The 13,410-nt window shown below is 41.8% G+C and overlaps 1 protein-coding gene across 1 annotated transcript in view; it reads right to left on the reverse strand.

The window, feature by feature from the left end:
- DGKI (diacylglycerol kinase iota) overlaps positions 1-13,106 on the reverse strand; it is a 260,829-nt gene extending 247,723 nt beyond the window's left edge. The window contains exon 1 of the mRNA XM_061638752.1: positions 13,068-13,106. The gene's annotated coding sequence lies outside the window, so the exon portion shown is untranslated. The remainder of the gene's footprint in view (positions 1-13,067) is intronic.
- Positions 13,107-13,410: the final 304 nt, after the last annotated feature.

Raw genomic sequence — 13,410 nt, forward strand, 5'->3', positions numbered from 1 at the left:
CTTTTCACTGTTTTTTGAAGTCTTTTTTTTTTTGCTTACCTGAACTGTAGAAGCTGCTGATGTGCATTACACCTTCTACTAGTAGCACTTCATTGTGGGTTTAGATTATCCTACGACAAAACCAACGCACTGATTTGCTTTGGGGAATGACTGTACCATGCTTCAGCCCCCGAAAATAGGCAGAGATTGTTGGAAATATCAAACCCTATACTTTTGTTAGGTGTTCTAAATTACGTCTCATTTTGCAATTGATACTAATTGGCCAATTAGTTTAAATATAACGTGAAATGTTAAGCAGTGCTCAACATAATTTTAGTCTCTAAAAAAGGTGAAAATAGCTACATATACTGAAGGCAGAATCATACCACTGCGACTGCTTTATAATCCACCTTGGAAAGGCTTTGATCCCATGCAGAGCCAATTATTTGTAGTCTCTGGCCATGTGGGGAGCTGAGCATTAGAATGCTGTGGCAGCTTCCCAGAAACATTGGGTAAGTGGGAAATGCTCTAATGGGTTGGCTTAGCACATGGCGGGAGATGGGCAGCTCTAGGTGCATTGTAGCCTTAAAACCAACACCACAATGATAGGATAGGATATTCATTTCAAATATGGTGTGTGTGTGTATGTGTGTGTGTGTGCGTGCGTGCATGCGTGTGTGCGTGCGTGTATGTAGTGTGTGTGTTTGTGTGTGTGTTGGTTTCATTGTTGCTCCCGAGGGCAGGACCCAAACCACTGGGATCTAATTACAATAAAAAGGATTTAGACTAAATATTAGGAAGCTGCAGGTCACACATTGGGAAGAGACATGTGGGCCTCAGGCCTGGTTCAAGAGATAGCAGGCTGCTTTCCAGCACCCTGTGGAGCTGAATCACAAAGGCATTATGCCAGCATTTATCCAGTCCAGACTAAGCCCTTTTATCCTTGACTATGGAAGACTCCTTGTCTTGACCTCCCACTGAAACTCTTCACAGGTTTGATTCTGGGAAAGGTCATCACTCAGTACCCGAGTATCTGCTTTGCATGCAGAAGGTCAATCACTGATATCTCCAGCTAGGGGCTTGGAGAGAGCCCTGTCTGAAATCCTGGAGAGCTGCTGCCAGTCAGTGTAGACAATACTGAGCTAGATGGACCAATGGTCTGATTCCGGGTAAGGTGGCTTTATGTGGTGAGGTCAGAGAATCCTCAGCAGCCACTCAGAACTACGATTCCTGCAGCTTCTTGGGGGGAGATGCTTTTAGGTAAATGCAGAGATGTAGTCATCCAGAGTCTCAGGGGGTATTAGACCCTTTACTTTTTTCAGAGCAGGGTCCCAGCGAGGTCCCTATGTCTCCTATATTGTGCAAACCAATCAGCATGAAAGGGGACTGTGTTATCCACTGAGAAGCATCTTCTAACATGCTTCTTTGTCCTTTCCTGTTGATTGTAGCCAATCAGAGTGAAAGGAGGTGAGTCAGCCACTGAGAAGACTCTTCTCCGTAGCAAACACTCTCCCCTTTCATGCTTATTGGCTCCTAGGGATATATGTTGCTGTGGGCGAAAGCATTAACAAGGATCTTATTCTCAACTCAGCAGCAAAAAAGTGGGAGGAGGTGGCTGTGACTAACATGAAGAGACCTGCACTTCCAAACTTGCCACTATACTACCGGATAAATGTCTGTGCTTTGCCAATACTCAGGATTCCTTTTTGCTAGGCTTATGCTACTGTGACACTGAATTTTTTTATTCTCCTTCACCTGAGCCCTTTGCTTTTGCTGCTTCTGGCACTAAGGAGGTAAATCTAGGGGTCAGCAGTAGCCTTGCAACTACAAGTTCCCACAGAATTAGCAGTCAAGGACTTTGCACAAAAAGCAGGTCATAGACAAGGGCCTTGGGACCTCATTGAATTTATCCTAGGACAGGATGGCATCAGCATCCTGTCCCTGAGCTCGGGTCATAACAATCGGCATAGCTTCGCCTTATCTTCACTGTCATTTCCTCTGCAATAGCTCTTCACAGATGTCATCCATAATACTCTTTATTGCTCACTGAATTATTTAAGATCACGCTTTTGTCCAAAGAATCTCATTTCTAACCTTTTGTACATAGTTGACAAGCAAAGAATATCGTTTTAATAAAGGTTTAACCAGTTGTGATACTTGGGCTGCCTGCACACCGCACATTTAAAGCACTTTTAAAGCACATGGCTTCCCCCAAAGAATCCCGGGAGCCATAGTTTGTAAAGGGTACTGGGAGTTATATTCTGTGAAGGGTACAATTTTTGGGGGGGGGACTCTTTGGGGACATTCATGTGTTTTAAATGTGCTTTAAGTGTATGGTGTTTATGTAGCCCAGGTGAACTGTGTGCCTGCTCAGTTAGCTGTCCAGCTGCAACATCAAGACCCCTCTTTCCCTTCTTAGGGTTCTTTAAACCAGAGTTAAAATGGACAGCCCACAAGTGAGAAATGGGCCTAATGAGTTAAACATACACCTGTGATAAACACATTTGTAAACACATACGGACACTCATCAGGGAGGTGCAACTGAGTGCAACTCCCAATTGACTGAAAACTCGGGTTCATTACCACAGAGCACTTGATAGCCCACCTTTCCACCAAGGAACTCAAGGTGGTGTTCTCCTCCCCATTTCATCCTAACAACAACCCTATGGGGTAGGATAGGCTGCCGATAATGACTGGCCCAAGATCACCCAATGAGTGGGGTTATGAACCCTGGTCTCCCAGGTCCTAGTCCTACACCACACTTGCTCTCTACCTCCCATGTTGGAGGTAAAATCTTTCGTTGGTCCTAAGATCCAAACCATGTTACATTAAGCACTTTGTTTTAGAGCCCATGCTCACAACTGGTTGGTCACTCTCTTTCCTTAGCACAATCAGCTGTAGAGGGGGGACTGGTGGACAGATCCAGACTGGGACTATGGTGCATGAGGAGGAACCCTTGTGGCTGTATAATTATTATCAGGGCTTTGTGAGTGAGTGTGCCAGTACTCACCGGTACAGAGTACCGGCACCTCTCTTTTTGCTGTCCACGGCCGCCATTTTGTGTTGGCACCGTTGGCATTTCTATCAAGATATGAGTACTGGCACCTCATTTTTGTAACCAAAAAGCACTGATTATTATTAATTATATTTGTTACCTGCCCTTCACCATAAGGTCCCAGTGTGGGTGACATCTAAAAAAGATAATGCAATACAACAGAATCAGTAAAATAACTCCACCCCAAAATACAATATGTACATATCAACAAATCAGATGTTGTATTGGAGGACACCAACGAGAATAGTTCAGCTGTCAAACACCAAGGAAAGCCGCTGAGTCTTCAATGACTACGAAAGCTTTAAAAAGATGGCACCTGACACACCTATATAGGGAAGGAACTCCACAGTTTGGGAGCTGTTACAGAGAAGGTCTCCCATGGGCATTCACCCTTCGCAGCTCTGAAGGAGATGGCACCTTGATGCACATGAATCCTGAAAGTGTAGACAAAGCTTGTGAGAAACTCCTTCCTTGAGATTAGGGACTGGAGGGCAAGGTGGGGGGTATTCAATTCAGTTCACATTTAAAGGCAAATTACCTATTTAGCACTATCTAAAACAATGCGTGAACTGAAACACTGCCACCCTGCAAGATTCACATCCCTCCAGATTTTGCAATGCAGTTCTCTAGCCAAGTCACATGTACAAAAATACATATAGTAAAGTGTGCATTAAAATATATACATTGGTGAAAATAATATACAAAAATGCATTGTATTATGGGTAATTGTTTTGCACAAATGTGCATATTAGGCAAAAGTGCATACCAAAATGTGCACATTAGGAGAAATTTGCACTACAATGTTGATGAATTTGCGAGGGTTTGTTTGTTTTTTTTTAAATGCAAGCTCATCTGGAAAAGCAAATTTAAGATGGAGAAACTGAGAAACTGAAAGGACCCAAAATTGTCAGAATTACTCATCCTTGCTTGAGATACTCCACCAACTTTGTCCTCCTGAGTTTTTAATCTCCATCATAACTGTAATCCCCACCAGAAGTGGCAGGAGAGTTCCCTGCCTAGGGTTTCCAGGTTCTCTTGTGGCCATTGTTTGAGAACCAACATCATGTTAGTAATTTTCCAGTCATCAGGAGCAGCTGCTGTTTGTCAGGATGTATCACGTAGCCTCATCAGTACTTCAGCTATTTCACACTTTATTCTCTGTGGAAGCTTCATATAAAGATCACGCAGTCCTATTGATTTACTCCCTTGGAACATCTCTGGTTACTCTGTAAGATATTTCCAGGTCTTATAAACCTTTTTGTTGGTAAAACAGAAGAGAGAAAGACAACACAGAACAGCAATAGGCAACTTCTACAGCAGACTATCCCTAGCCAAGTTGCTCAGAGGCCAGAATACCCTTCCACCTAACCATGTAGTCAGCGATGGAGCCTGGAGGGCACAAATTGAGAGCACTCTTGGAGAGCACATATCCTGGCAAAACAAAACAAGAAAGGCTGTAATTTTGATCATAGCCTACCAGGTTACATAGATTGTGGAAGGGGGAGGAGAGGACAAGAACAATGTGCAGTCGGGATGCAATACTTAAAAAATCAGCACCATGTGTGACTGCATGAATCTCCCCTAAAGGCTTGCACTGGAGACTGACAGCAGTTGGTAAGGATGTAAACTCAAAATTACCTTCATTTTCTCACTCAGGTCAAGACAGAGTTCAGTGAACCAGCATGAAATAGAGGTTACATTATGATTGGGAAGAGCTGGATTCAAATTCCTGGGCAACCACAGATAAACTGTGTGGCCTGTCTCTCCACCTAACCTACCATAGAGGGTTATTGGGAGGATAAAACGGTGGGACCCTGGACACCCCCAAGCAGGATCAAATTACACATGTTCACTACACAGGTACCACTCCAAGCCAAAAGATCCTACGTTTCAACAAAATCCCCATTGCAGCAGAAGAAATAATTGTTTGTGCACTTTCTGCCCAACCTTATTAAAACCATTTTGCAAACCAAAAGACAATCTAGGAAGGTACTATAACAATCTATTTTACAGAATGTACACTGGAGGGAAGCGTGAACATTTGGGTTTCTCTATATTGTAAGTCCCTGAAATCTACACTTCCAAGATATCAGCAATATCCAGTGTCAAAAGGCAAAAGGAAAGAAATTTCGCATCCTCTAAAAACTGAGCCCTTCTCAGATCAGATGTTCATAAATCGGACCCCACCCCCAGCCAATACAAATTGCCCAGAGTGGCCTTTTGGGGAAGGGCCGTAGCTCAGTGGTAGAGCCAGGGGCGTCACTAGGGTGGTGCGGCAGGTGCAGGCCGCACCAGGTGACACCACCAGATGGGGGTGACACCCAGAGCCACCACCTCCAGACACCACCTAGGCACCAACGAGAGTCTTCACGTGGCATGCCGGCTGCCTTCCTCAGCTATTAGAAGGTGGAAGTGGTGGCAGACAACGAGGCGGTGGTGTGCTCCTTGGCCCTGTCATTCGGCCACGCGCGCGCTCCGTTGCGCGTGCGATCGCTCAGACTCTGAGAGAGAAGGTACTGTGGGCCGCACCGGGTGACACCAACCCTAGTGACGCCACTGAGTAGAGCATCTCCCTTGCGTGTAGAAGGTCCCATGTTCAATCCCCAGTGGCATCTCCAGGTAGGGCTGGAAGAGAACCTTGCCTGAAAACCCTGGAGAGCTACTGCCAGTCAGTGTAGACAACACTGAGCTAGATGGACCAACAGTCTGACTCAATAAAAGGCAGCTGCCTGTGTTCCAAATACAATAATAAATAAAAATATTTACTTTCACAAAAGCAAGTAAGAAACAAAGTTTAAAATAAAGAGGCTGATCAGTGTACATCACCTCAAGTGTCTTTAAGCAAAGAGCACATTTTAGACATGCTGTTAATAAATGAGCAAATGAGCAAAATGAAAAGCAATGGGACCTGTGGATATGCATGATTCCTGAAAATCATGTCACACACTTAGCTACATCACATAATGCACCTCTTCTCCTAGGCATTTTAGCATGTGTTTTTAAATTGGTTTTTTTAAAAAATGTGTTTTTAAATTTGTATATTTGTTTTTAATGTTTTTAATTGTTGTAAACCGCCCAGAGGGCTTCGGCTATGGGGCAGTATATAAATGTAATAAATAAATAAATGTTTGTTTATTTATTTATAAATAAATAAATGTTTCAGACAGCTATTTTACCTAACACAAAGCGTTCACGCCATAAATGAATGACAAATGGAATTCACTACTCAAAGATGTACTCTTTGTTGTAGTGGACAGCACGATGAAAATGTCGACCCAGTGTGCGGCAGCTGTAAAAAAGGCAAATTCCATGCTAGTGATAATTAGGAAAGGTATTGAAAATAAAACAGCCGATATCATAATGCCGTTGTATAAATCTATGGTGCGGCCGCATTTGGAATACTGTGTACAGTTCTGGTCGCCTCATCTCAAAAAGGATATTATAGAGTTGGAAAAGGTTCAGAAGAGGGCAACCAGAATGATCAAGGGGATGGAGCGACTCCTTTACGAGGAAAGGTTGCAGCATTTGGGGCTTTTTAGTTTAGAGAAAAGGCGGGTCAGAGGAGACATGATAGAAGTGTATAAAATTATGCATGGCATTGAGAAAGTGGATAGAGAAAAGTTCTTCTCCCTCTCTCATAATACTAGAACTCGTGGACATTCAAAGAAGCTGAATGTTGGAAGATTCAGGACAGACAAAAGGAAGTACTTCTTTACTCAGCGCATAGTTAAACTATGGAATTTGCTCCCACAAGATGCAGTAATGGCCACCAGCTTGGATGGCTTTAAAAGAAGATTAGACAAATTCATGGAGGACAGGGCTATCAATGGCTACTAGCCATGATGGCTGTGCTCTGCCACCCTAGTCAGAGGCAGCATGCTTCTGAAAACCAGTTGCCGGAAGCCTCAGGAGGGGAGAGTGTTCTTGCACTCGGGTCCTGCTTGCGGGCTTCCCCCAGGCACCTGGTTGGCCACTGTGAGAACAGGATGCTGGACTAGATGGGCCACTGGCCTGATCCAGCAGGCTCTTCTTATGTTCTTATGTTCTTATGTTTACTCTACGTATAGGAGTATAGGAACAAAGGCAGCTGTATTTTGCCACAGCAGACTTATCCTGGAGAACCACAGAGCAGGGAGGGAGGCATTAAAAAAGAGAGAACATTAACTCATAGAAGTTTAGAAAGCCTTAAACATGCTTTCACCATCCCACCCATATAGATTTGAATATAAGAATATAGTTTTGATATTCAGATCTCCAAATAATTGCCATTTTTCAGCAGAGTGTTAGCTCTAAAAAAGAGGCAGGCAGAATCAGTGAGAATGAACAGCTGGATTTAAACAAAACAGAGTGATTGCCAAGTGAGTGGGGCACTTGGCCTCATTTACGAAAGACGCCAACTCTTACGACCATTGCAGGGGTGATGAAATCAGGAATAGCTTCCTAAGGATGCTTTGATCTTGATGGAGTGTTTTATAAGTCTTTGGTATTCTGACAAGCTCCACAGGAACTGTGCTGATGCCTTCCAATGGCTACTAGTCCTAATGAGTTAGCTGGATCCATGCAAGTGGCACATATTCATTTATTTACAACATTTCTACGGTGGCCCATGGGGATGGAAGTACCTGTCAGATTCGGTTCTCTCTGTTTTTCATTTTTTTTCAGTGTTAAATTCATTTCTCCACATTTCTGTCATGATGTTTGATTTCTTTATTTTTTAACTCATAGAAATTATTCAGGATTATAATGCAGATTTCTCCTAATAAACACATTTTTGCAAGCAATTTCTCCTAATGCATTTTTGTTTGTTATTTTCACTACAGATACATTTTTATGCACACTTTCCCCTAATATATGCATGGCTGTAAGCATGGTTTGGTTGGAGAACTGCATCGCAAAATTCGCGTAAGTGTGAATTTCGAGAGATGGCTGTGTTTCAGTTCTCATATTGTTTTCGGAAACTGCGAATTTGATAGATTCAGCTTTAAATGCAAACTGAATCAAATTTCTCCCCCATGCCTACTGGCCCATAACATAAAGTCATCTAGGCAGTTAACAACAGTAGCAGATGGTATGGTGGGGCAGAGATGTTTACCTGACCACCCAGCAGGTGAGTCACCACCTCTTACCAAGTGGGGAGGGGCAAGTCAGTGGGGAGGTCGGTGCAGTGCCAAGGCACCAGTGGAGCCAATCTAGTGCTCCTGCTGGTGCGTTTTCACCACACCACCCTCCCGATGCCTCATCCCTCTCCTTCCTGTAACTAGCAGTGACTCACCTATTAGCAGATCAAGTAAGCAACTCCGCCCCACCATGCTGTTCACTGATGGCTTCCAATAAATAACTATGGAAATAAATTAAATACAAAGACAACATAAAACCAAAAAAATAAAAGAAAGAGAAATAGAAAAAAAAACTGACCATAACCCCCGGAGTTAAAACACAGATTTAAAAACTGAAACACCTAGACTACATCGGTTATTTTTAAAAAAAGAGTGAACAGAAAGGCCATTACCTGGTGCTGAGAACATGCTACAAAGGTAACGCCAGGCAAACCTCCCTGGGAAGGCTGCTCCATAAGCAGGGTGCCACTATCAAAAAGGCCCTCTCTCCCTAATAGTCTGTGGTGGCATGCACACCATATGTTTAAGCACATTTGAAGTACGTGGCTTCTCCAAAAGAATCCTGGGAACTATAGTTGGTTAAGGATGCTGGGAATTGCAGCTCTGGGGGGGGGTAAACTACTGTTCCCAGGATTCTTTGGAGAAATCATGTGCTTTAAAATGAAATGGACTGCTTTCAATTTCAACTTATGGTGTCCCTATGAATAGGGTTTTCATGGTAAGCAGTACTCAGAGGGGTTTACCATTGCCCTCCTCTGAGGCTGAGAGGCAGTGACTGGCCCAAGGTCACCCAGTGAGCTTCATGGCTGTGTGGGGATTCGAACCCTGGTCTCCCAGGTTGTAGTCCAACACCTTAACCACTGTACCACATTGACTCTCTCATGTACTTTAGATGTGCTTTAAATGTATGGTATGTACATAGCCTATTGGCAATTGTAGATCCCACTTGAAATGGTGCCTCTTCATCTAAGTAATCATTCAGTCCTTGTTAGTCTTTCTTGTTACTCTCTCACCATCTTCTCTTCCCCACCCCTATGCATGTATAGGTATACTCAAAAATTAAATTGTAAGTTGCAATAACCCCCTTTAGGATACACACCTTAACATGGTGAGGGGGGTTGAGAGTGTTGAAGAAGCTAAGAGCAATGCCGTCAGGAGTCTAGACCAAGAGGCTAGACTCCTAACAGGGGCACCCAAGGCAGAATGGTCAAAGCTGAGACACCAGACTAAGATGCATCCAAACACAGAGGAAGGCACCGGTAAACCACCTCTGAATACCTCTTACCACGAAAACCCTATGAACAGAGTATCCAAAATGCAACACGAGATAGTGCTGGAAGATAAGACCCCCAGGTCAGAAGGCACTCACCGAGCTACTGGGGAAGAACAAAGGACAAGTACAAGTAGTGCTGTGACTAATGACGCAGCTGGGTCAAAGCCGAAAGGAAGCCCAGGGGCTGATGCGCACAGATGTGAAAGGAGAGTCCGGAGTTGTACGACGCACACAATAGGGGCATGGAATGTGAGAAGCATGAACCAGGGAAAGTTAGAAATTGTCAAGCAAGAAATGGAACGTATCAACATTACAATACTTGGCGTGAGTGGATTAAAATGGACGGGAATGGGACATTTTCAATCAGGCAACTACAAAATATTTTATGCAGGAAATGAGAAATCAAGAAAAAATGGAGTTGCTTTAATAGTGGGAAGTGATATAGCAAAAACAATTAGGAGCTACAACGCAAGGTCTGAGCGAGTGATATCAATGAGATTAAATGGGAAACCTATTAACATAACCATCATCCAAGTCTATGCTCCGATGGCAAACGCAGAAGAAGAGGAATTGGAGAGATTTTACGCAGAAGTACAGGAGGAAATTGATCACACACCAAAACAAGATATAATGATACTCATGGGGGACTGGAATGCAAAAGTAGGGAACAGAGAACTAGGAACTGTGTGGAAATGGGGCTTAGGAGACAGATATGAAGCAGGAGACTTATTGAATTCTGTGAAGTCAATAATTTGTTTCTTGCAAACACATTTTTTGAGCAACCAAAAACTGTACACATGGACATCACCAGATGGTCAATATAGGAATCAAATTGATTATATAATTGGCAACAGAAGATGGAGAAGTTCCATACTTTCTGCAAAAACAAGACCAGGAGCAGACTGCGGTATAGATCACGAACTGGGCGTATCGAAAATCAAAGTAAAGCTAAAGAAGAAGAACAAAGCAATCATAATGCCAAAATACAATTTAAATAACATCTCAGAAGAATATAAAGATCAAATAAGGAACAGATTTGAGGCTTTAAACTTAGTTGACAGAGAACCAGAAGAACTATGGAGTGAACTCAAAGACATTATCAGGGAAGAATGCAAAAAGACAATACCTCTAGTTAAAAAGAGAGAAAGACCTCAATGGATGACTGAAGAGACTCTTCAAATGGTTAAAGACAGAAGGAAAGCAAAAGCAAAAGGAGATAGAAACAGGACAGAACCTATACAGTGACTAGTACATACTGACAAAGAAAATTATTACAATAGTTATTGTCTAGAAATAGAAGAGGACAACAAAAAGAGAACAAGAGCCCTATTCCAAAAGATTAGAGAAATTAAAGGGAAATTTAAACCACGAGTAGGGATGTTGAATAATCAACAGGGAAACACACTGACTGGCCGAGATGAAATAAAAGGAAGATGGAAGCAATACACTGAAGAACTCTGTAAAAGAGATGACAGGATGACAGATTCATAACCATATGATGAAGAACCAGAAATTTTAGAATGTGAGGTAAAAGCTGCTCTTAAAAGAGTTGGAAGAAACAAATCACCAGGAACAGATGGCATACCAATAGAATTGCTACAAGCTACTGAGACTGAATCTGTCCAAATTTTGACAAAAATTTGTCAACAAATATGGAAAACTAAACAATGGTACACAGACTGGAAGCGTTCAATATATATCCCAATTCCAAAGAAAGGGGATCCCAGGGAATACAGTAATTATCAAACTATTGCCTTAATATCCCATGCAAGTAAAGTAATGCTCAAGATTCTACAACAAAGGCTCTTACCATATATGGAGTGAGAAATGCCAGACATCCAAGCTGGATTTAGAAAGGGAAGAGGCACCAGAGATCATATCGCAAATGTACGTTTGGAACGGAGCAAGGAATTTCAGAAGAAAATCATCCTGTGCTTTAAAGATTACAGCAAAGCCTTTGACTGTGTAGATCATGAAAAACTATGGAATGCTTTAAAAGAAATGGGGGTGCCACAGCATCTGATTGTCCTGATGCGCAACCTATACTCTGCACAAGAGGCTACTGTAAGGACAGAATATGGAGAAACCGATTGGTTCCCCATCGGAAAGGGTGTGATACAGGGGTGTATTTTATCACCCTTTTGTTTAATCTGTACACAGAACATATCATATGGAAAGAGGGATTGGACCAAGATGAAGGAGGTGTGAAAATTGGAGGGAGAAATATCAATAATTTAAGATATGCAGACGATACCATACTATTAGCAGAAACCAGTAATGATTTGAAAAGAATGATGATGAAACTTAAAGAGGAAAGCACAAAAGCAGGACTACAGCTAAACGTCAAAAAGACTAAAGTAAGGACAACAGAAGATTTATGTAACTTTAAAGTTGACAATGAGGACATTGAACTTGTCAAGGATGATCAATACCTCGGCACAGTCATTAACCAAAATGTTGACAATAGTCAAGAAACCAGAAGAAGGCTAGGACTGGGGAGGGCAGCTATGAGAGAACTAGAACAGGTTCTCAAATGCAAAGATGTATCACAGAACACCAACATCAGGATCATTCAGACCATGGTATTCTCGATTTATTTATTTATTTATTAAACTTGTATACTGCCCCATAGCCAAAGCTCTCTGGGTGGTTTAAAAAATACAATTTAAAATACATCTTTTAAAAAACAATTTAAAACACAATTTAAAAATTTTAAACAATATAGAACAATATAGATTTCTATGTATGGATGTGAAAGTTGGACAGTGAAAAAAGCAGAAAAGAGAAAAATAAACTCATTTGAAATGTGGTGTTGGAGGAGAGCTTTGCGGATACCATGGACTGTGAAAAAGACAAATAATTGGGTGTTAGAACAAATTAAACCAGAACTATCACTAGAAGCTAAAATGATGAAACTGAGGTTATCACACTTTGGACACATCATGAGAAGACCTGATTCACTAAAAAAGACAATAATGCTGGAAAAAACAGAAGGGAGTAGAAAAAGAGGAAGGCCAAAGAAGAGATGGATTGTTTCCATAAAGGAAGCCACAGACCTGAATTTACAAGATCTGAACAGGGTGGTTCATGACAGATGCTCTTGGAGGTCACTGATTCATAGGGTTGCCATAAGTCGTAATTGACTTGAAGGCACATAACAACAAGTTGCAATAATAATAATAATAATAATAATAATAATAATAATAATAATAATAATAATAATAATAATAATAATAATAATAATACATGTTCCTCGGGGACAGGGATTTGTCTTTTGCTAACATTATTTTGTAACGTGCCATTGTGCAGCACGGTGTCCCTTTCTGCACTGAGATATTGAACTTTCCTTTAAACAAATAGGAAATATAGGAGCTTCCTATGTGCATCAGAGCGGGTGCAGGGCTCCAGATCAGTGTTTAAAATAAGCATTCCTTTGAAAGGAATTTTCTTTATATTAAAATGTTAATAGCACAGATGAGCATGGTTCTCAACCTATGTACCAGGTCCCTTCTTAATATGTAACAGATGGCCCTTTCTTAGGACATCCAATAAATCCTTTTATGTGGTTATTTTTAGCAACTGTACAAATCACTAACCTAGTGGAAAGGAGTAAGAACCTGAAAATACACACACATCTACTCACCAGCCATCCAAAGGGCTTGATACAGCAAATTTGCTGTCATTCTTTTTTCCATTTTTGTGGAAAAGATTCCAGCATCCCACATTCATGTCTTGCAAGCCACGTTCCAAACAAAAAGTGCCTACAAAAACTCCCTCTCTAGCCGAAGACAAGGCAGAAACTTAGGGCTGTATGGAAAATTTTCTCCTATTTGCCTGCTTCACCCACCAAGAACAACCTCTCAAAATGAACTAGCAAGCATGCATAGTAAACAAGAGCAAAGTCTGGTGTCAACAAAACTCTCACAAAGAATGCACGAGAGCATCCAAAGCCAGCCTTTGAAACAAACAGGATGCAAGGTGATCAG

This window comes from Rhineura floridana, chromosome 8, assembly GCF_030035675.1.
Source record: "Rhineura floridana isolate rRhiFlo1 chromosome 8, rRhiFlo1.hap2, whole genome shotgun sequence".
Taxonomy (NCBI): Eukaryota; Metazoa; Chordata; class Lepidosauria; order Squamata; family Rhineuridae; genus Rhineura; species Rhineura floridana.